The following is a 20,775-nucleotide window of genomic DNA, read 5'->3' on the forward strand; positions in this document are numbered from 1 at the left end:
TATCGGAATTAAAGATCATCCATATTTCTTAGCCATTACTATGTTCCACATAGGATATGTAGCTCTATGACTCGTTTCGTAGTTGCCATACGTGTCTCTACGATACCTGTCTTCGTCAAAACTTGAGTTATTTGAGGGCAGCTCATATTATCGCACGTAAAATAGCTAATTTACTCAACATCGCTTAAGTATCATTAAAAAACTACTAACATCCGTGCACGACAACAGTTAACGGCTATTAGTTATTTATATCTGGTGTTGCAAGACCTGGAGATCAAGTGGAACTTCTTTGTGGACCATACTCATATCGAAGCACTCGAGCTACAGAAGAAGACTCTCATTCAATGTGGAGATAGTGGAGATAACGAAAGTGGGATGACTCGTGTCGGGAGAACAATTCAAATACGCAGGTGAACCAGAGATAATTTGCACATGACTTAGAAAAAACATATAAACAAGAGCCATATCAGCATGACTGAGAAATCTTATTAAATTAAAAGTTTTCACATAACAAAGAATCTTTGTTTGAGACTACGTTTTCAAAACTGCATTTTTTTCAGATTATACTTCAACCTATTTAAGAAAGTGATGGAGTTTATTACATATACATAAACTATGTGTTTCGGGATTACTATAAATTATCTTTCTACGTACCGTTTAGTTTCTATTTTTTCGTTCATTCAAGTGCTTCATGCGGTCTAAATCGAATGTTGTAGCAGCTTCTCGTCCCGCCTCCGTTGATAGTTGTCGGTCATTCTGAAATAGAATATCCACTAGCGCACCAGTTGTCGCTAACCGTCAGTTCTAACAAGCAACAGTCTTCGACTTTGATCTATACTATCGTCACTCAGCCCTCTCAGTTAGCCGTGCGGTCTAACGCACTGCTTTCAGGGCGGGAAGGCATGCCGGTTCCCGGCATGAATCCGCCCGGCGGATTAGTGTCGAGGTCCGGTGTGAAGGCCTGTCTGTGGATGGTTTTTGAGGCGGTTTTCCACCTGCCTCGGCGAATGCGGGCTGGTTCCCTTTATTCCGCCTCAGTTACACAATGTCGGCGATTCCTGCGCAAAAACTTTCTCCACGTACGCGTACACCATACTTACTCTATCACGCAAACATTGAGGTTACACTCGTCTGGTGTGGGACGTTACCGAGGGGGGGGGGGTCCACTGGGGGCCGAACCGCACAATAACCCTGGGTTCGGTGTGGGGCGGCGTTGGGGTGAGTGGTCTGCTGTAGCCTGTTGTGGCGTTGTGAGCCACTGAGGGCTAAGGGGGGACGAAGACTCTCCGTCTTCTCTAGGTCCCCAGTTCCATAAAATACAATACAATACAATCGTCACTCAAGACGCGTACGGCAATTAACTTCTTCCGAATTATTGATGTTACCACAGGTGTACGAGCTGAATTCGTTGCTGTAGAAGAATTCTTCTAGTCACTATTAATAAGTTCAATCAGTAACTTTTAAGAAAATAGCTCTTTAGAAAATTACTAAGTGAGACATGTTAGGAGTAATACATCTGGACGTCATGGCGATTCATCTTGTGGTCTCCAACTATGGGCTACCTTGTTGAACAACGGCATTCAGGAAGGCGGCCTAGAATAAAAACTGAATTGACTTAATATATGGAACATGAAGTAAGGAAGTAGCACTATTTTGAAGTACTTTCCAACACATAACGCATGATTAATTATCAATTAAGGAAGCAGTCGTTGGGTATTTGGAAAAGAGTGATAGCACAAAATGTCAGTGAACGGGTCCAAACCATCCATTCGATCTCTCGTGGATACACCTGGTGTTACAACTGAATATAGCACACAAAAAGCAGACATATTAAACAGCGCTTTTGAAAATGTATGCACAGATCAGGATACATCTGTTCCAATATTTGACTCTCATGCGCATTCACAAATCAGATATATCTCTGTCATCACACCTGGGATGGAAAAATTTTTACTGTACATGTAGTGAACAAAGCATCAGGGCCTGGATTTTACGCTGAATAATCTGCGGAATTAGTTCCTTTCCTAGCTCATTTTTATCGAGAATCTCTTGCGCAGCAAATAGTCATCTAAGTTCAGCGCTGTTTAAAACTAGGGCAAGAGATCGGATTAAGAGGATCACACATGAAAATCAATTACACCCATGTGTTACAGAGATTTAGAGCGTATTCTAACCTCAAACGTTGTAGCGTGCCTGGAGAAAACGAGACGATCAGCACAGGTTCACAAATATCCACTCTTGTGAAAAAGTCCCTACTTTATCAAATATTGTCGTCCTGCTCTCCTCAGTTGCTTATAACATTATGGTACGTTGATAAGATTTATTTTGGAACATCAAATTGCAACTGAATGAAACACAATTTTAGTGTCGGACCCGTTGCGCCTTCATTCTTCGCGAGGCATCTTATTGGACTGCGATAGGTACATTTTTTTGTTTAGATTTTGTAGTTTACATTTAGGACATTTTTTACAGGGTGATTTATTGCACCGTGTACAAACTCAAGAGACTGATCAATGAGACAATACGGACCTAAAAACGTCTGATGAACTTATGCTCGGGAAAAATATATGGTTTCCTTGCTAGAAAGAATTAATTCAATCATACTTCGTTACATAGACTGCGGTTTAATACGCGCTGTACCATGCAGCCACAGTTACAGTATGTTTTGAAAATGGTTTCCATGTGCCATGCGCCTTAGCATGTTCTGTCTCACACGTTCACCATCGCACAGGCTGCATCCGAACTGTATCAAAGGCAGCATGAATACACTGCTCCTGTGTATTCACATCTGCAATGGGTTCTGCATACACGATTCTTTCGAGGTGGCCCCATAACCAGAAAACCCACTGGTTGAGATGCGGTGAACGAGCAGTCCATGAAACCGGACCCCCTCGCCCAATCCATCGACCAGGGAAGACACGATTGAGATGTGTCCGAACGTTAATGGCGAAATGCGCTATAGCAGTATCATAACCCTTCGAATCATCTGTAGTAATTCTTCCAGCAGGGGAGGCAAAGTCACCTGCAAAAAATGCCGATAGTTCCGACCTGTTAGGCGACGTGGAAGGAAGGCTGCTCCCAAAAGATGCTCACCAATTATCCCGGCCCACACATTCCGGCTGCACCGATGATGATGATTCGCTGCCACATTAGCATGTCGGTTCTCCACAGATGACTTATGAAAGCTGATGATACCATTCCGCATAAAGGTGGCCTCATCCGTGAGTAGGGTGGATGACACAAATCCCAGAATAGGGGTTGCCTGGTTGAGAAATCAGTGACAAAACTGCTCCCAATGTCAAAAGTATATCGGTAGTAAGGCCTGCACAGGCTGTAAGTGATAAGGGTAGAAACAATTGCCGTGGAAAATGTTCTACATGGCAGTCTCGCTTACCCTATACTGGCTGACCAACTTCCTGATACTGACACAGCGGTCGCTTTCCGCAGTGATAAGCACTTTTTCTTTCAAGTCTGGTGTCCGAACATTTCGGGTATGTCCTTCATGATTTCCTGCTTCCTGAAACGACGCTGTCTCAGACAAACGGCGAAACACTGTTGCAGACATTGACTGCTGTGGTTGTTGTCAGCGGGGATAGGTCTTCTGATACCACCTTGCTCCCCGCCGCTCGTTGCCCTTGGCCTTTCCCGTAAGTAAACAGTACATCGGAAAGCTCCCGATTCGAATACGGAACCATTTGCGTACAACGCTGTATGACATCCACTACAAGCTGAGTCAGTAAGGGAAGTGAATCGGACATAACATTACCAATTACTATGGCAGGAGATGGCGCTAGGATATGAAGTACGAGGAACAGTACCACCGTCTAGGAGGAAACCATGCTTACTGTAACTGTGGCTGCATGGTCCAGAGCGTATTAGGCCGCAGACTTCGTATAAAAGTATGACTGAATAAATGGTCTCTAGCATGGAAACCATCCATTTCGGACATGATTTCATTAGGCCTCTGTTGTTCCATATCCTCTCAACGGGCAATCCCTATAGTTTGTGCACGGTGGAAAAAATTACCGTGTATACAGGTTAAAAAATTTTGGCACTTATTGCTTTTCTATGAAACAGTAATCATTAACATTTGTACTGACAAATGTCGTCGATGTTGGTCTACGTGTCGTGTTTTCGTTCAATTGTTATCGCTGTCCTCTTTCTTATAACTGCCATTGGAAATTTTGTTTTCAGACTTCACAACACTAGAAACTGAACACTCGTTTTTATGTTTTGTTTTGATTGCTGTTGCGAATTGTTGAATATTATTGCCAGCTATCGAATTTTACTGTCAACTATTGAATAAGTCTTTGTCCTATCTGCGGTCTATGTTTCTCTCTCGCTCTCTCTGTCTCTGTCTCTCACTCTGTGTGCATGTGTGTGTGTGTGTGTGTGTGTGTGTGTGTGTGTGTGTGAGTGATACAAAGAGAGAGACTGGACTGTATGGTTGCAAGTAGACCGGGCTCTGGACGGTCACCTAGCCCTACCGAGAGGGAAGACCATCATGTTCGTCGTATGGCTGTGTCGCATCTTGCTGCCTTTGCAGCAGCAGTTTGAGCAGCAGTTGGCACCAAAGTGGCACAACAAACTGTAACATCGGATATTTAAAGGACAGCTACTAGGGAGATGCCCTGCAGCGTGCGTTCCACTGATCCCAAACCACAGTCATTTGCGACTTCAGTGGTGTTAGGTAAGAGCCCACTGGAGGGCAGGGTGCAGGTCTGTTGTGTTCTCTGATGAAAGCTGGTTCTGGCTCGGTGCCAGAAAGAGCCGTGTTTTTGTTAGAAGGAAGCCAGTTGAGGACCTGCACCCAACCTGTGTGCGTTCTAGGCACATTGGACCTACTTACTCCTGGCGTAATGATCTGCTGTGCGATTTCGTATGACAGCAGAAGCAGTCTCGTGATTACTCCACGCATCCTCACTTTAAAACTGTGCGTCAAACTGCAGTTCCCTATCGTGCTGCCATTCATGAACAGCATTCCAGGGAGCGTTTTCCAACAGGATAACGTTCACCCACATACCGCAGTCGCAACCCAGCATCCTGTACAGAGTGTCGAATGTTGCCTTGGCCTGTTAGATCACCAGATCTATCCACAGTCGAGCTCGTATGTGTCACCATACGATGACGCCTCCAGCGTCATTCACAACCAGCGATAATGACCCCCGACCAAGTGGGCAGACATGAAACTCCATTCCACAAACTGACATCCGTCACCTGTACAACACAATGCAAGTACTTCTACATGCTTGCACTCAACATTCTTGGAATTACACCGGTTATTACTGTACTGGCATTACATATTTGCAATGGGCTAATCTCGCAGGTCATTGACCAATAATCATGCTATGATAATCACTTAAACACATTATCCAAACAAATGTATCCCGGAAGCCTCATTATATTACATTAATTATTTTTTGGTATTGCGATTATTTTCCGTCAGTTATATATAACATCCTAAATGTAAACTAAGTAAGATAAACAAAAATATCGACATAGTCCAGGTCATTGCGACTGTGTTGCAGAGAAGAAAATCGAAACATGTATGGTCAAAAACATGTGTTTCTTCAGTTGTAATTAGACGATCGCAAATTGAAACTTATGAACACACCACAAAAACTTCATCAGCATCATGTTTCAGACAATAGTTGCAGGTGGACTGGCCCGTCTGCTTGCATCTTGGAAAGACGTTCGACACTGTACCAGTCAGCTTATGACCAAGATACGGCCAAACGGATAATATTCGCAATGTGCTTGGCTTGGTGAATAATTATCTAATGGAATCCAGTCCATTAGACTGCACAGTGAATGTTCCACTCAAGAAATCATAATGGGACCAATAATGTTTCCAGTATGCATGGACAGTTTTTCTGATAGGATCAGCAGCACTATGATACCATTCGCTGACGATGCTATTGTTTCGGAAAGAATAATCGATAGATGAAATGTTGAAAATGCATAAAGACTTGGACACATGTCTTTGTGCATTCTTTAAATATGAAATATTCTTTATATATGAATAAAACTGAGACAGTCCATATAAGACAGAGAAAGTGCCCGATAGTGTCCACATACAAGATTATTGATGAACATCTTCAGCATATCGAAAAGTGTAAACAATTAGGGTTTAGTTCCAAGAAGCGACATGAAACGGGGCGATCATATAAAATCAATACAAAGGAAGGCGAATGGGACACTTGGATTACTTGGAAACGTTGTGGGAAAATACATTGTATCCGTATAGGAAATCGTATAAGAGAAGCTGGTCTGATCATTCTGAAATACTGTTTCAACGATTGGAGTCCGTACCAAATATATATGTCAGAGATCGAACGGCTTCCGAGACGTCATGTTTGGATTCTGATAGATTGGCAAAACTCATCCGATTGTGTATCAGAAATGCTCACAGAACTTAAATGGGAGTCTTTGAAAGAAAGATAACTGGGACTACTTGCGAAATTATAGAGAACGCGCATTGGAAGAACGCTATTCGACCGCGCTGTAACTCCCATATTTACAGTGATGATAAGATGAAAGAGGTTGGGACACTTTTATGTTGTGGTCTTCAAGCCACAGACAGTTTTTATACAGCTCTCCATACTGACTAGTGCTGTGCATACGTCTTCATCTACGCATAATTCCTGCCAACATACATCCTTTTGAACCATCTTCCTACGGTAATATGGCCCCGTCTACACTTTTCTTCTCTGCATACTCCTCTTAATTATATTGACGGTTCCGTGATGTCTCTGAATGAGTTCTATATATCCTCACTATCTCACTATCACTCAAGCACTGCCATGACTTTTCTGCCCCCCCCCCCCCGCCCCCCTCACCCGAATTCTATTCAGTTCTTCCCAGATATGTGAACTGCTTACTGCAGGAGGCAACATGTTCTCATTTCCTATTTTTGCAGTAGAGACAAAAAACTGAATAAAATCGGTTTAATGCAACTTATCTCCCGACATATAGTTTTCATTTCTTGATGTAGGGATACTTGCACATTCTATGCCTGTAAATGTCAAGTGTGATGGAAGGGGAAAGAGTTTGACGACTTGATTAGTGAAAGAAATAATCCCTTTCTAGATTATGCTGGATTTTCAAATAAATTTTAAGGGTGGCACTGGCCATAGAGACATGAAGGCCTGTTGGTAGTATTTCATTAAATTGCCGTTAGAATACGCCACCTGCCATGGAGGTTCGTGGCAACAATACCATTATCTCTCCACAGACTCGTCAGTGCATATACTGTAAATTTTGTCGTGCGAGGAAGGGCGGCCGACCGGTGTGGCCGAGCGGTTCTAGGCGCTTCAGTCTGGAACCGCGCGACCGCTACGGTCGCAGGTTCGAATCCAGCCTCGGGCATGGATGTGTGTGATGTCCTTAGGTTAGTTAGGTTTAACCAGTCAGCCAGTCTGGACCAACTTTCTTATTTTCGTGCCACGATGGTGGAATATTGCTACCATTGAATTTCAGTGCACATTCGCACGCTACCTTTTTGACGTCTTCTGGCAGAAGACCAAAGAAAATTGAAGCACATTGCAAGAGATATTCACCTAAGTTATCTTCCTGTTCTTCAGTAAAGACCAATCTTACTTTTTTGTAACCAATCGAAATATTTTCTACCCCAGATCTTAGCATTTTGACCAATGTGAATAAAGTCATATGACAAATATCTAATTCTTTGACAACATTTTTTTATTTTCCTGTCATCGTTGAGAACTGCATCTGCAACTTTTTGCATCAACTCCTGTGCACAGAACCTCGTGTTGTTTTTCCCGTATGCTTCCTCCAACCACCCCCCCCCCCAAGAACCATGGACCTTGCCGTTGGTGGAGAGGCTTGCAGTGATGCAGAGAGCCGTACCGTAGGTGCAACCACAACAGAGGGGCACCTGTTGACAGACGCCGGCCTTGGTGGCTTCAGTCCGGAACCGCGCACTGCTACGGTCGTAGGTTCGAATCCTGCCTCGGGCGTGGATGTGTGTGGTGTCCTTAGGTTAGTCAGGTTTAAGTAGTTCTAAGTTCTAGGGGACTGATGATCTCAGATGTTAAGTCCCATAGTGCTCCGAGCCATTTGAACCATTTTGTTGACAGGCCAGACTAACGTGTGGTTCCTGAAGAGGGGCAGGAGCCTTTTCAGTAGTTGCAGGGGCAACAGTCTGCATGATTGAGTGACCTGGCCTTGTAACACTAACCAAAAGGGCCTAGCTGTGCTGGTACTGCGAACGGCTGAAAGCAAGGGGAAACTACAGCCGTAATTTTTCCCGAGGGCATGCAGTTTTTTTACTGTACGGTTAAATGATGATGGCGTCCTCTTGGATAAAATATTCTGGAGCTAAAATAGTGCCCCATTCGGATCTCCGGGCGGGAACAACTCACGAGGACGTTGTTATCAGGAGAAAGAAATCTGGCGTTCTATGGGTCGGGGCGTGGAATGTCAGATCCCTTAACCGGGCAGGTAAGTTAGAAAATTTAATAATGGAAATGGATAGTTTAAAGTTAGATATAGTGGGAAATAGTGCAGTTCGGTGGCAGGAGGAAGAAGACTTCTGGTCTTGTGAATGCAGGGTTATAAATACAAAATCAAATAGGGGTAATGCAGGACTAGGTTTAATAATGAATAAAACATAGGAATGAGGGTAAGCTACTACAAACAACATAGTGAACGCATTATTGTGGCCAAGATAGATACGAGGCCCACGCCTACCACAGTAGTACAAATTTATATGCCAACTACATCAGCAGGTGACGAAGAGGTTGATGAAATGTACGATGAGATAAAAGAAATTATTCAGATAGTGAAGGGAGACGAAAATATAATAGTTGTGAGTGACTAGAATTCGACAGTAGGAAAAGAAAGAAAAGGAAACGTAGTCGGTCAATGTGGAATGGCGGTAAGGAATGAAAGAGAAAGCCGCCTGGTAGAATTTTGCACAGAGCATAACTTAATCATAGCTAACACTTGCTTAAAGAATCATGAAAGAAGGTTGTATACATGGAAGTATCCTGGAGATACTGGAAGGTTTCAGGTAGATTATATAATAGTAAGACAGAAATTTAGTAACCAGGTTTTAAATTGTAAGACATATCCAGTGGCTGATGTGGCCTCTGACCACAATCTGTTGGTTATGAACTGTAGATTAAAACTGAAGAAACTGAAAAAGGTCGGAATTTAAAGAGACGGGACCTGGATAAACTGTGAGAACAAGAAGTTGTAGAAAGTTTCAGGGAGAGCATTAGTGAACGATTGACACGAATGGGGGAAAGAAATACAGTAGAAGAAGAATGGGTAACTTTGAGAGATGAATTATTGAAGGCAGCAAAGGATCAAGTAGGTAAAAAGACGAAGACTAATAGAAATCCTTGGGTAACAGAAGAGATATTAAATTTAATTGATGAAAGGAGAAAATACCAAAATGCAGTAAATGAAGCAGGCAAAAAGGAATACAAACGTCTCAAAAATGAAATCGACAGTAACTGCAAAATGGCTAAGCAAGGATGGCTAGAGGAGAAATGTAAGTATCTAGAGGCGTATCTCACTTGGGGTAAGATAGATACTGCGTACAGGAAAATTAAAGAAGCCCTTGCAGAAAAGAGAACCACTTGTATGAATATCAAGAGCTCAGATGGAAGCCCAGTTATAAGCAAAGAAGGGAAAGCAGAAAGATAGAAGGAGTATACAGAGTTTCTATACAAGGGCGATGTACTTAAGGGCAGTATTATGGAAATGGAAGAGGATGTAGATGAAGATGAAATGGGAGATGTGATACGTCGTGAAGAGATCGACAGAGCACTGAAAGAGATTAGTCGAAACAAGGCTCCGGGAGTAGACAACATTCCATTAGAACTACCTATAGCCTTGGGAAAGCCACCCTTGACAAAACTTTACCATCTGGTGAGCAAGGTCTATGAGACAGGCAAAATACCATCAGACTTCTAGAAGAATATACTAATTTCAATCCCAAAGAAAACAGGTGTTGATAGATGTGAAAATTATCGAACTATCACTTGATTAAGCCACGGTAGCAAAATATTAACACGAATTCTGTACAGACGTATAAAAAAACTGATAGAAGCCGACCTCGGGGAAGATCAGTTTGGATTCCGTAGAAATGTTGTAACACGTGAGGCAATACTGACCCTACGAATTATCTTAGAAAATAGATTAAGGAAAGGTAAACCTACATTTCTAACATTTGTAGACTTCGAGAAAGCTTTTGACAATGTTGACTGGAATATTCTCTTTCAAATTCTGAATGTGGCAGGGGTAAAATACAGGGAGCGAAAGGCTATTTACAATTTGGGCAGAAACCAGATGGCAGTTATAAGAGGCGAGGGGGATGAAAGGGATGGGAAGGGAGTGAGAGGTTTGTAGCCTATCCCCAGTGTTAAAAAAAATGGTTCAAATGGCTCTGAGCACTATGGGACTTAACATCTATGGTCATCAGTCCCCTAGAACTTAAACCTAACTAACCTAAGGACAGCACACAACACCCAGTCATCACGAGGCAGAAAAAATCCCCGACCCCGCCGGGAATCGAACCCGTATCCCCAATGTTATTCAACCTGTATTTTGAGCAAGCAGTAAAGGAAACAAAAGAAAAATTTAGATTATGAATTAAAATCGATGGAGAAGAAATAAAAACTTTGACATTTTATCTCATCGAATTTACGGAAAGCATCATCATCCATGTGCCAAAACCTGGTGGGGGTGGCGCCCACAAGACGACCGACCTGTGACTTCGTTAAACGCCGGCTATAAGCTTTTTACACGCATACTTTGGAAAGAGTTCACACGGCGTTGGGACCGAAAGGTGATGTAATCGCCCTGGTGTTGATCTACAGTCTCCGAGGCGCCCTGGTTGTGGTGAACTTCGACCACACATTCGACCACGTAGATCGTAGTTTTCTGCGTGCGGTCAGGGAACACATGGACATCCCCCGCGTATCTGTCTATGTAGTCATGCTATTGATTCACGGAGCACATTATAGGGTAATGGTGAACGGTTATCGATCAGAACCCATTTCTATCGAGCGTTCCGTAAGGCGAGAGCCCAATGTCAAAAATGGTTCAAATGGCTCTGAGCACTATGGGACTTAACATCTATGGTCATCAGTCCCCTAGAACTTAGAACTACTTAAACCTAACTAACCTAAGGACAGCACACAACACCCAGCCATCACGAGGCAGAGAGAATCCCTGACCCCGCCGGGAATCGAACCCGGGAACCCGGGCGTGGGAAGCGAGAACGCTACCGCACGACCGAGCCCAATGTCCAACGTTCTATTTGGAATAGACCCTGAGCCGTCCCTGCATGTTCTTCGCCGACGCTTGGAAGGAATTTGTTTACGGACCGCGAGGTTCCGATGTTGCGCATATGCCGACATCGTCGTATTCCTGGCCCGGTGAGGCGCTGCGATGGCTTCACCAGTAGCGGGCACTGTCATTAATCCGAGGAAAACAAAGCTGTTATATGTAGGCAAGGGGCTGGCCCCGTGTACGACTGTGCCCATCACTAAAGTAGCTGCGCTCAGATGTTTAGGGGTATTCTTCCACGCCCATACTCAACATACTGCAGCTAGGCCAGACGAGAACAAATGCGTTATTGACTTGCTCAATTTGTGAAGCTCTTTCTCTTGAATAAATAATCCAGTTTTTTTCTGAAATTGTAATGATTTGTTTTCACGTCAAATGATTTGTAAAGAGAGGAATCGAGGTAGAAACAATATATGTTCTTAATGACCTACAGTCCACAAGCTATGAGGAGAGGAACGTACAGAAATCAGTTGAAGATGGGAGAAATCAAACAACCGCACCAAGATTTCGCTGCGCACTGAGTGTCTGCCTCTGCAGTGCAGCATAGTGTGCTACGGCGTCAGTTCCCTCAATAGCGGATTGACCCATCGTTGGAAACAGAGGGCCATACTTCACGGAGACGGCCGCATACCATGTATCCTCTCTAGCACTCTCCTCCGCGTTTGGCTTCAGAGACTTTCCTCTACTTGCTCCACCAATGTTGCCAACCCTTCTGATCTACTGAGACACGCTCTTTGAAGAGCAACGACAGAATAATTCTTCTCTCTGAAGTTGCCTTGTAAAGGTACATTTTGCCCATCTTCTCTGACTGACGTTTCCTTTTGTCCTCTCAACCGAATTTGAACATAACGGCCTCGCTCTAAATCCGTGTCCCAAGAATCGGCTGCTAAATAATATTCCCGCGACAAGCTTCTAAGACCCATGCGACGTCACATTTGCTCCACAAGCTATGAGGAGAGGAACGTACAGAAATCAGTTGAAGATGGGAGAAATCAAACAACTGCACCAAGGTTTCGCTGCGCACTGAGAGTCTGCCTCTGCAGTGCAGCATAGTGTGCTACGGTGTCAGTTCCCTCAATAGCGGATTGACCCATCGTTGGAAACAGAGGGCCATACTTCACGGAGACGGCCGCATACCATGTATCCTCTCTAGCACTCTCCTCCGCGTTTGGCTTCAGAGACTTTCCTCTACTTGCTCCACCAATGTTGCCAACCCTTCTGATCTACTGAGACACGCTCTTTGAAGAGCAACGACAGAATAATTCTTCTCTCTGAAGTTGCCTTGTAAAGGTACATTTTGCCCATCTTCTCTGACTGACGTTTCCTTTTGTCCTCTCTATCGAATTTGAACATAACGGCCTCGCTCTAAATCCGTGTCCCAAGAAACGGCGGCTGAATAATATTCCCGCGACACGCTTCTAAGACCCATGCGACGTCACATTTGCTCCATATTGTTACTCATCTATTTCCGTCACTCACATTGTTGGCTGTTTAAATACTGGATGCATCCACGCTTTGCTTTTATAATGGTCTGAACTCTGATGGGGATACTTTCAGTGAGATGTGAGAATGTCTTCCCCTGGAGTCGAAACCAGAGATGGTAATGATGTTAGAGGGTGGGGCTGTAGCGAAGTCACCCCAAGGCTGTAACATTTAGTTCACGTCGGGAAGCTGGGCAGGCCAGTACATTCCAGGAATGTCATTAATCAACGAACATCGTCTCACAGATCTTGCTTTGTAACAGGGTGGACGGTCAGGCTAATATATGAACTATCATCACCTGCGAACTATTCTTGTACTGTAAACAATACACATGGTTGTAAAGTGTGCTCATATCCTTCTGCATTGTTCAAAGTGCAATATGGGAACCACCTGTGCGTACTTTCCTGTAGACTCTACACATAACGGCAGGTAACGTTCAGGGTCATTGGCGCAAACCAAACCATTCCATCGGATTATCACAGGGTGCAACGTGATTCATCGCTCCGACTCATTCCTTTCGACTTATCCAGTGCCCAGTGGCGTCACTCTCATTCTTTACACCACTTCAAGTATCGCTTGGCTTTGGCTACAGTAATGTATGTTTTTCACATCTACATACGTAACTCCGCAAGGCACCATTTGGTGACTGGTGAGAGACACATTGTACAACTATGTCATCTCCTTTCTTGTTGCTATGGCAAATAGAACGGGGGTAAATCGACAAACTGTGTTCCTTCATGTGACCCGTAATTTATCTTTACGATCCTTACGAGAAACAGACACATACCACGACCTTGGAAATTTGTTCCTCAATTTGGTCCTACGGAACTAGACATGTAAATAAAAAAATAAAAAAAAAATGTACATTGGCGCTAGCGGAATCGTACTGCAGTCAGCCTCAAATGACGTTTCTCTAAATTTTCTCAATAGTTTGTATATAAGGTAGAGGAATGGGAAGGAAAGGGAAAGGGTGGGTAGAAAATTAGTGACTTCCAGCCGCCATGAGAATTGTGGAAAGCCAATGGCGAAAGTTGAACATTTTCGTTGGACGGGGGCTTGAACTCTGATTTAATGCTTCTCGTGAGCGGCTACTTTAACCGCTCTTTTCTGTGCCTGACCGGGTTTTTAGGGGGGAGGGACGTATCATGGCGGCAGAGGGCATGAGTCGGCACCGGTTACTGTGTCACCCTGCTCACGGGTGTGGAACGGTGACCGAAGGGGAGATACCAAGGATTTCTCCTTTTATTGTTATTTATTTATTTGCTTTTATTTTAATTAGAAAGTAAATACCATACTATCTAGGTCAGCTAAGCATGGAGACTATCTAGGTCGTCTTCTCGTACGACGAGGAGTACTGTCCCCTGTGTACACAGGCTGTATTCGATCTTCAATCGTAGACCACTTCTTCACAGAAAAGTGAAAGGGCCTATGATGGACATTTTGGAAGAATTAGAGATCTATAGACATCTAATGTACAGAGATGGGAATTTGCTAAACGACCAGCTCCAGCTCGCCTTTAGACAATTTTTTGACCGCTTCAAATCCATACGGTTCTTAACAAATCTTCGCACGACGGCCGGTAGCCTTTGCGAATGGTTCATTTCCTCAAAATTCTATTATTCAGTTTTTGTGCCTATAGTTTCGTTTGTCATTTTATGTTGTACTAAGTTATTGATGTCACCCACTCTTGTTACGTTTGTCACAATACAGTGACCTATTAATTTTTGCCATTTACTGTCATGTTTGGTAGCGTACTTATGCATTGGCATTATTACTTTTCGTACGATGATATACTGGAGGTCATATTTATCTGTTTACTGTCATTATGCTTATAATGACGTACTTGAGCCCAGACATAATTATTTTCGTACGGTAATCTAATGCTGCTATAAGCGTCTTCATGTAAACCTTTGCTAGTATATTTTATTTTGTATTTGTCTTTTTCAACATTTTATTCTGTACTCCTCTATTCGTATGGCGTGTTTCTCTAATTCTGTCAGTAATTTCTTTACGCCTATTGGCTGTTTATGCCACCAAGTTTACATATTTATCGGTGCAATGTGGCTCTTGACATGGTCTGGTATTTTATGTCACTGATTTTACTGATTTTAGGGGTCGTAACTTCTGCAAATGGGTGTAGGGGACAGCCGGGCTAGACATTACTGAGGTAAGTTGTTCCGATTGAAATAACTCCGCGAGGGAAAGAGATATGATTATGAAGTAAACACGTCGTTAAATGAAACCCCACAGCGCACCAACGTCAGCCATCGTAAACAGGTTAGTGGTCCCCGGAAAATCGGAACGGCAACACGTACGTCGCTGGTTCAAGTAAGTAAATATTTTCGTATTTGGTGCTTTTATTCTATCTCATGAATTTTAACGAGTAGCCTTTAGTGTTTCAGTGTTTTATTGTGAGGCTTTATCAACTGTTTCGGTACTCAATGCGTAAATTACTTATGTTTCGCAACTTTACCAATATCTTGGTTTTATTACAACTTGTGTTATTTCTTTCATTTGTTATATGAGGAAGTTGTTGTTGTTGTGGTCTTCAGTCCAGAGACTGGTTTGATGCAGCTCTCGATGCTTCTCTATCCTGTGCAAGCTTTTTCATCTCCCAGTACCTACTGACACCTACAATCTTCTGGTATCCCTCTAAGATTTTTACACTCCACGCTGCCGTCCAATATTAAATTGGTGATCCTAGATGCCTCAGAATATATCCTACTAACCGATCCCTTCTTCTAGTCAAGTTGTGCCACTTCTCCCCAATTCTCTTCAATATCTCCTCATTAGTTATGTGATCTACCCATCTAATCTTCAGCATTCTTCTGTAGCACCACATATCGAAACCTTCTATTCTCTTCCTGTCTAAACTATTTATCGTCCACTTTTCACTTCCATATATGGCTACATTCCATACAAATACTTTCAGAAATGACTTCCTGACACTTAAATCTATACTCGATGTCAACAAATTTCTCTTCTTCAGAAACGCTTTCCTTGCCCCCTGTGCCAGTCTACATTTTATATCCTCTCTACTTCGACCATCATCAGTTATTTTTCTCCCCAAATAGCAAAACTCCTTTACTAATTTAAGCGTCTCATTTCTTAATCTAATTCCCTCAGCATCACCTGATTTAATTTGACCACATTCCATTATCCTCGTTTGCTTTTTGTTATGTTCATCTTACATCTTCCTTTCAGCTGCTGTTGCAGGTCGTTTGCTGCTTGTCAAAGAATTAGAATGTCATCGGCAAACGTCAAAGTTTTTATTTCTTCTCCATGGATATTAATTCCTACTCCGAATTTTTCTTTTGTTTCCTTTACTGCTTGCTCAAAATACAGGTACATTGTACATTCGGATCCATGTTCCGCTCATAATACCAGGAAAGCAGCAGTAACACTCAACAGGGAATTCCTCCAGACTCGGGTGATTTGTTCAACGCACCACTCTTCAAGTCTATATCCCGTGTAATGTCTCGCCGAAGCTTTCATGTCAGGCAGCACGTCTGCCAGTCCTAACACTCGCGCAATATCTGTTTGTGTCACAGCTTGCCTTCCTTCCGCCATTTCGACTGCTGTAATGAGCGTGCGTTTGCTCTGACGTTTTTCTCGTACTATGTAATGCAGCGATGCTTGTTCGCATGAAAACCGTCTTGCATTCTCGCACAGACTGTGACGCCTTCCAATTTAACGGCAGTGAGTTAGAGCAGGAGGGCTTTGATCCGTTGGACGGCCCGTTAAAGGTCTGGTGACGGTGGTTGCATTGTCAGTTCCCTTAATGCCATGTTACAAAATTCTGAATTCGTTCGTTGCGAACCAGACTTATCTTTGCCATAGCCGAAAAGTGAACTATATATGACAGGTTTGACACAACTAATCCACCACAGAAATGTGGAACTCTAGGCTCGTTAGCGACGTTTCCAGCGGCGCACCGATTAAGCGACATTGTGAAATTGTGGAACTTTCAGTTCCCATAGTCCTGTACTACGTCACATCTGTTGGCGAGACAAGCCAACCGCACAGACATAAGCTTGGTGGTTCTAAAACGCAGTTGGCCATATCTCAACGCCAACTGTTGCTGCACGGAGCCATCGTCATACGTACACCATATCTAAGTGGCTGTCCGAGTGACTATTAAGGTACGTGTACCTGCGATTGTCGCCGTTGTATGGTAAATTACAGGGCGAGATCATAGACCAGTGTGTGCAACGCTTGGCAGGCAACGAAGTGCAGGTATTTGTCCTTGGGAAACAGAACACAGCTGAAATCGCTGCCCACTATTTAATGTTCTGTATTTCCTTGAAACCTAGGAGTAGAAGAGGGTCCTTTCTCGGCGTTTCGACGTGACTTATGGTGAGTAAACGTTCATCAGACGAACTGTACCGACCGTCAGCGCAACATCACACGCCGACTATAGAAGTCACCTCTGACTCCTTAACCCGTTCCCTCAACCGTATGACCATGCCACGACTACCTTCGCCACGCAGTAAACTATAAGCGCCGTAGCCGTGAAAGTCCAGTCTTACGTCAGGTCGCACCTCTGGAGGAAAACAGCATCCATATCCGCGATCCGCAGCGTATCACATAACACTGGTACCTTTCCTGGGATGCGAATGCCGTTGATGTTGACGGCATCTATGCGGTATACTTGTGACATCGCAGTTAATTAAGTGGGCTGGGAATGGTCACGGGGGCCGGCCGGTGTGGCCGTGCGGTTCTAGGCGCTTCAGTCTGGAACCGCGTGACCGCTACGGTCGCAGGTTCGAATTCTGCCTCGGGCATGGATGTGTGTGATGTCCTTAGGTTAGTTAGGTTTAAGTAGTTCTAAGTTCTAGGGGACTGATGACCACAGATGTTAAGTCCCATAGTGCTCAGAGCCAGCTAATGGTCACGACATCGCCGTCCGGTCACCAGGGCGGCCGTCACACAAGTTAGTCGCCTTGCGTGCAGGTCCCGTCCGACAAAGCGTCAGCGAGAGGCATCGGTTGATCTTCTGTCTCCTGCATTACATCGTTCAGTTCCACGTGACCAGCCCTGTCTCCCAGTGAGTATTGTGAGACGAGTTACGTCGGCTGGTGTGCGCTTCTCCTCGCAACCGTGGAGTCGTCCTGCTGCTCCGCCGCCATGCGTTTTGTGATCCACGTCAGCCTGTGGCAGCTGTGTGACGGAAGTGGCTGCATCTAATCCAGCTGGCAGTGACTTGTTGGCGTCGTCCTCATCCTCCAGCTGTATACCTCCCTTATGCAGCCCTTCTTCTGTGGACGGCCTTCTCAACCGTTTCGGGGACTTCTGCTTGAGTTGGCGTGTCTCCGCAACGGAAGTGGGTCGAGGTCGATATTATCCTCTTGAACCTCGGCTTCCACATAGAGAGAAAAGGTGACTGCGCTTTGGTTTGTTCCCGACAGTGATCTAGTTGTGGCTTGACGGGATTGAGAAGATGCTGGATACATATGACTGCTGCAGCAGAGGATCGTGGGCAGAACTTACGGTCACCTGAACTGAGAGTTAGTCGTGCTCAGCACCCACATCATTCCTCAACACCTCCGCATATGGAAGGGGGAGGGACGTTATCTGCGGTGTCACTATCCGTTCTGCAGGAGGCAATTGCACGGGACGTCGCTGAAGACAGTCCGAGCGAACATGTCCTTCTTGTCCAGAAATGGTGTAGCAGTTCCTCGGTTGTCTGTCGTAACTGACGATTGAATGACATCAACCGATGGATACATATGAAGTTATGTGTTTCCTGAGCTGAAAACGTACTTGGCGCACTCCACAAGCTACAGGATACAACTCAAAAGTTTTCCAATTTTCCTCCATATGACATTTGAGTTCTCTCATTCGTGTATCTACAAACGGCCGTAAAGTGTATACGACGAAAGCGGCGGAGACTTCATAGCGGAGCTCGAAAATGCGATCTTTCGAACTCTCAGACTAGCATAATCAAATGCTACCACACTCACGTTTCCGTCAGAATGGCAAAAATGGAATCCATCTGCGGATCGGCGTAGGAGCGTATCACAAGCCGGTTCGTCTACGAGCTTCAGGTAAAACGTGCTGGAGACAATGGAAAGATGAATTCCCAGCAGATCTTGTAGTTATAAGTGCACCAAATCACTCAAAAAACGTTTGGTTTCATGAGCTTTGACTCGAGTTGTATTGTGCGTTGAACGTAAGCTTGATCGTCGCCTTTCGAAATGAGAGAGCCATCTTGCTTCTAGTCGATCTAAATGACACGGTTACACAACGCCACGCAACTTAACAAACAGTCGTTAGCGGATCGCGGCTCGGAGCGAAGAGCACGTCGGCGCCGCTACACAGCTGAAGGCCAACTGCCATTTGGACACGGATCCTGACACACCCATATTTCCAACTTATCGCCATTTTATTATTATCATTTGGCCAACCAGATGGCACAACATAAATCCAATCGAACATTTAAGGGACAAAGCCCAATAACCCCCTACTCGCAAAATATTGATTCCCGTAAGAATTCGGGCGATGCATTCGTATTGAAGTAAATGTGATAGAGACATCACGCTCTCACAAAAGCATATATATAGTGTTTGTTCTGTCGGATATGTACAACGGAACAGACACTGCTCGTATGTATACATACAATTTCCAGTAGTGTTCCTCTAAAAGAACGTCGCCTTCCTTCCAGGGACTCCCATTTGAGTTCTCTCATTCGTATATCTACGTAACCCTTGCGTATTGATCGAACGTACCAGAGTCAAATCTAGCAGATCGCTCCTGAATTCGTGAGCTACTCGACCGTTGTACGCCATTCTTTTCAGTACCCTATGCACGTCGCTGTGCTAGCTGGAGTGCTGGTAGCATTTTCTAACTTATGACCGATTCCTTTCGCTGATTTCATGCGATTTTTTACAACTACCCCTTGAAATTCTCCTCTGTTCCTATCCGTCAGTACGTGAAGTCTGCCTGTTCTTGGTTTAGCTGCAGTTGTCACTTCGCATTTTCACTACACAGTCACATCACCAACAATGGACTGGAGCTGCTTTAGAAAAGTTGGTATGTCCCTGATGGATTTGTTACTCATAAGACATCCAGTACACGTTCGAAGTCACCGAGGTGCCCTCAGCGACTCATTTTGGGGTTACTGGTTCTTTGCTGATTGCCCACTATAATACCGGTGGTTCCGCCATTCTTCGCATATAGCAGACAATTCAGCTTTATATAGGGGTGTACGGATACTTTTAATCAGATAGTATAATGTTGTCTGTCCATCACACCTCCAGATTCGTGGGAACAAATCAAAATATTCATATCACAACAGTTTTATATCCTCTTTTCAAAACCCTGTCCACGCACAGAGTCATACACTGAGGTGAAAAATATCTTGGGATCCGCGTAGAGCAGCAACTGTATGTGGCATGGACTCAACGAGTCGTCGTAAGTGTCCCGCAGAAATATTGAACCTTCTGCCTCTATAGCCGTCCATAACTGCCGAAGTGTTGCCGGCGCAGAATTTTGTGCACGAACTGACCTCTTGAATATGTCGGTTAAATTTTAGATGGGACTCATGTTGGGCCATTTGTCTGGCCAAATCATTTGCTCGAACTCTCAAGAATTTTACATCAAACGAATCGCGAACAATTGTGGCCCGTGTGAAATGGCGCATAGTCATCTATAAAAATCCCGTCGTTGTTCCGAAACATAAAAGTCTCTGAATGGGTGCAGATGGTGTCCAGGTAGGCGAACATAATCGCTTCCAGTCAATGATCGGTTCAGCTGGAGGAGAGGACCCAGTCCATTCCATGTAAACACAGCCCACACCCTTATGGAGCCACCACGAGCTAGCACAGTGTCAACTAGGGTCCATGGCATAGTGGGGTCTACGCCACACTCAAACCCTATCACGAGCACTTACTAACAGAAACAGGGACTCATCTGACCAGAGCACTGTTTTCCAGTCGTCTAGGGTACAACCGATATGGTCACGTGCCCAGA

The 20,775-nt window shown here is 44.3% G+C and overlaps 1 protein-coding gene across 1 annotated transcript in view; it reads left to right on the plus strand.

The window, feature by feature from the left end:
* The window catches only part of LOC126191441 (uncharacterized), a 411,004-nt gene that overhangs the window by 147,407 nt on the left and 242,822 nt on the right, over positions 1 to 20,775 (plus strand). The gene's annotated exons all lie outside the window — the stretch shown is intronic.

This window comes from Schistocerca cancellata, chromosome 6 (genome assembly GCF_023864275.1).
Source record: "Schistocerca cancellata isolate TAMUIC-IGC-003103 chromosome 6, iqSchCanc2.1, whole genome shotgun sequence".
Taxonomy (NCBI): domain Eukaryota; kingdom Metazoa; phylum Arthropoda; class Insecta; order Orthoptera; family Acrididae; genus Schistocerca; species Schistocerca cancellata.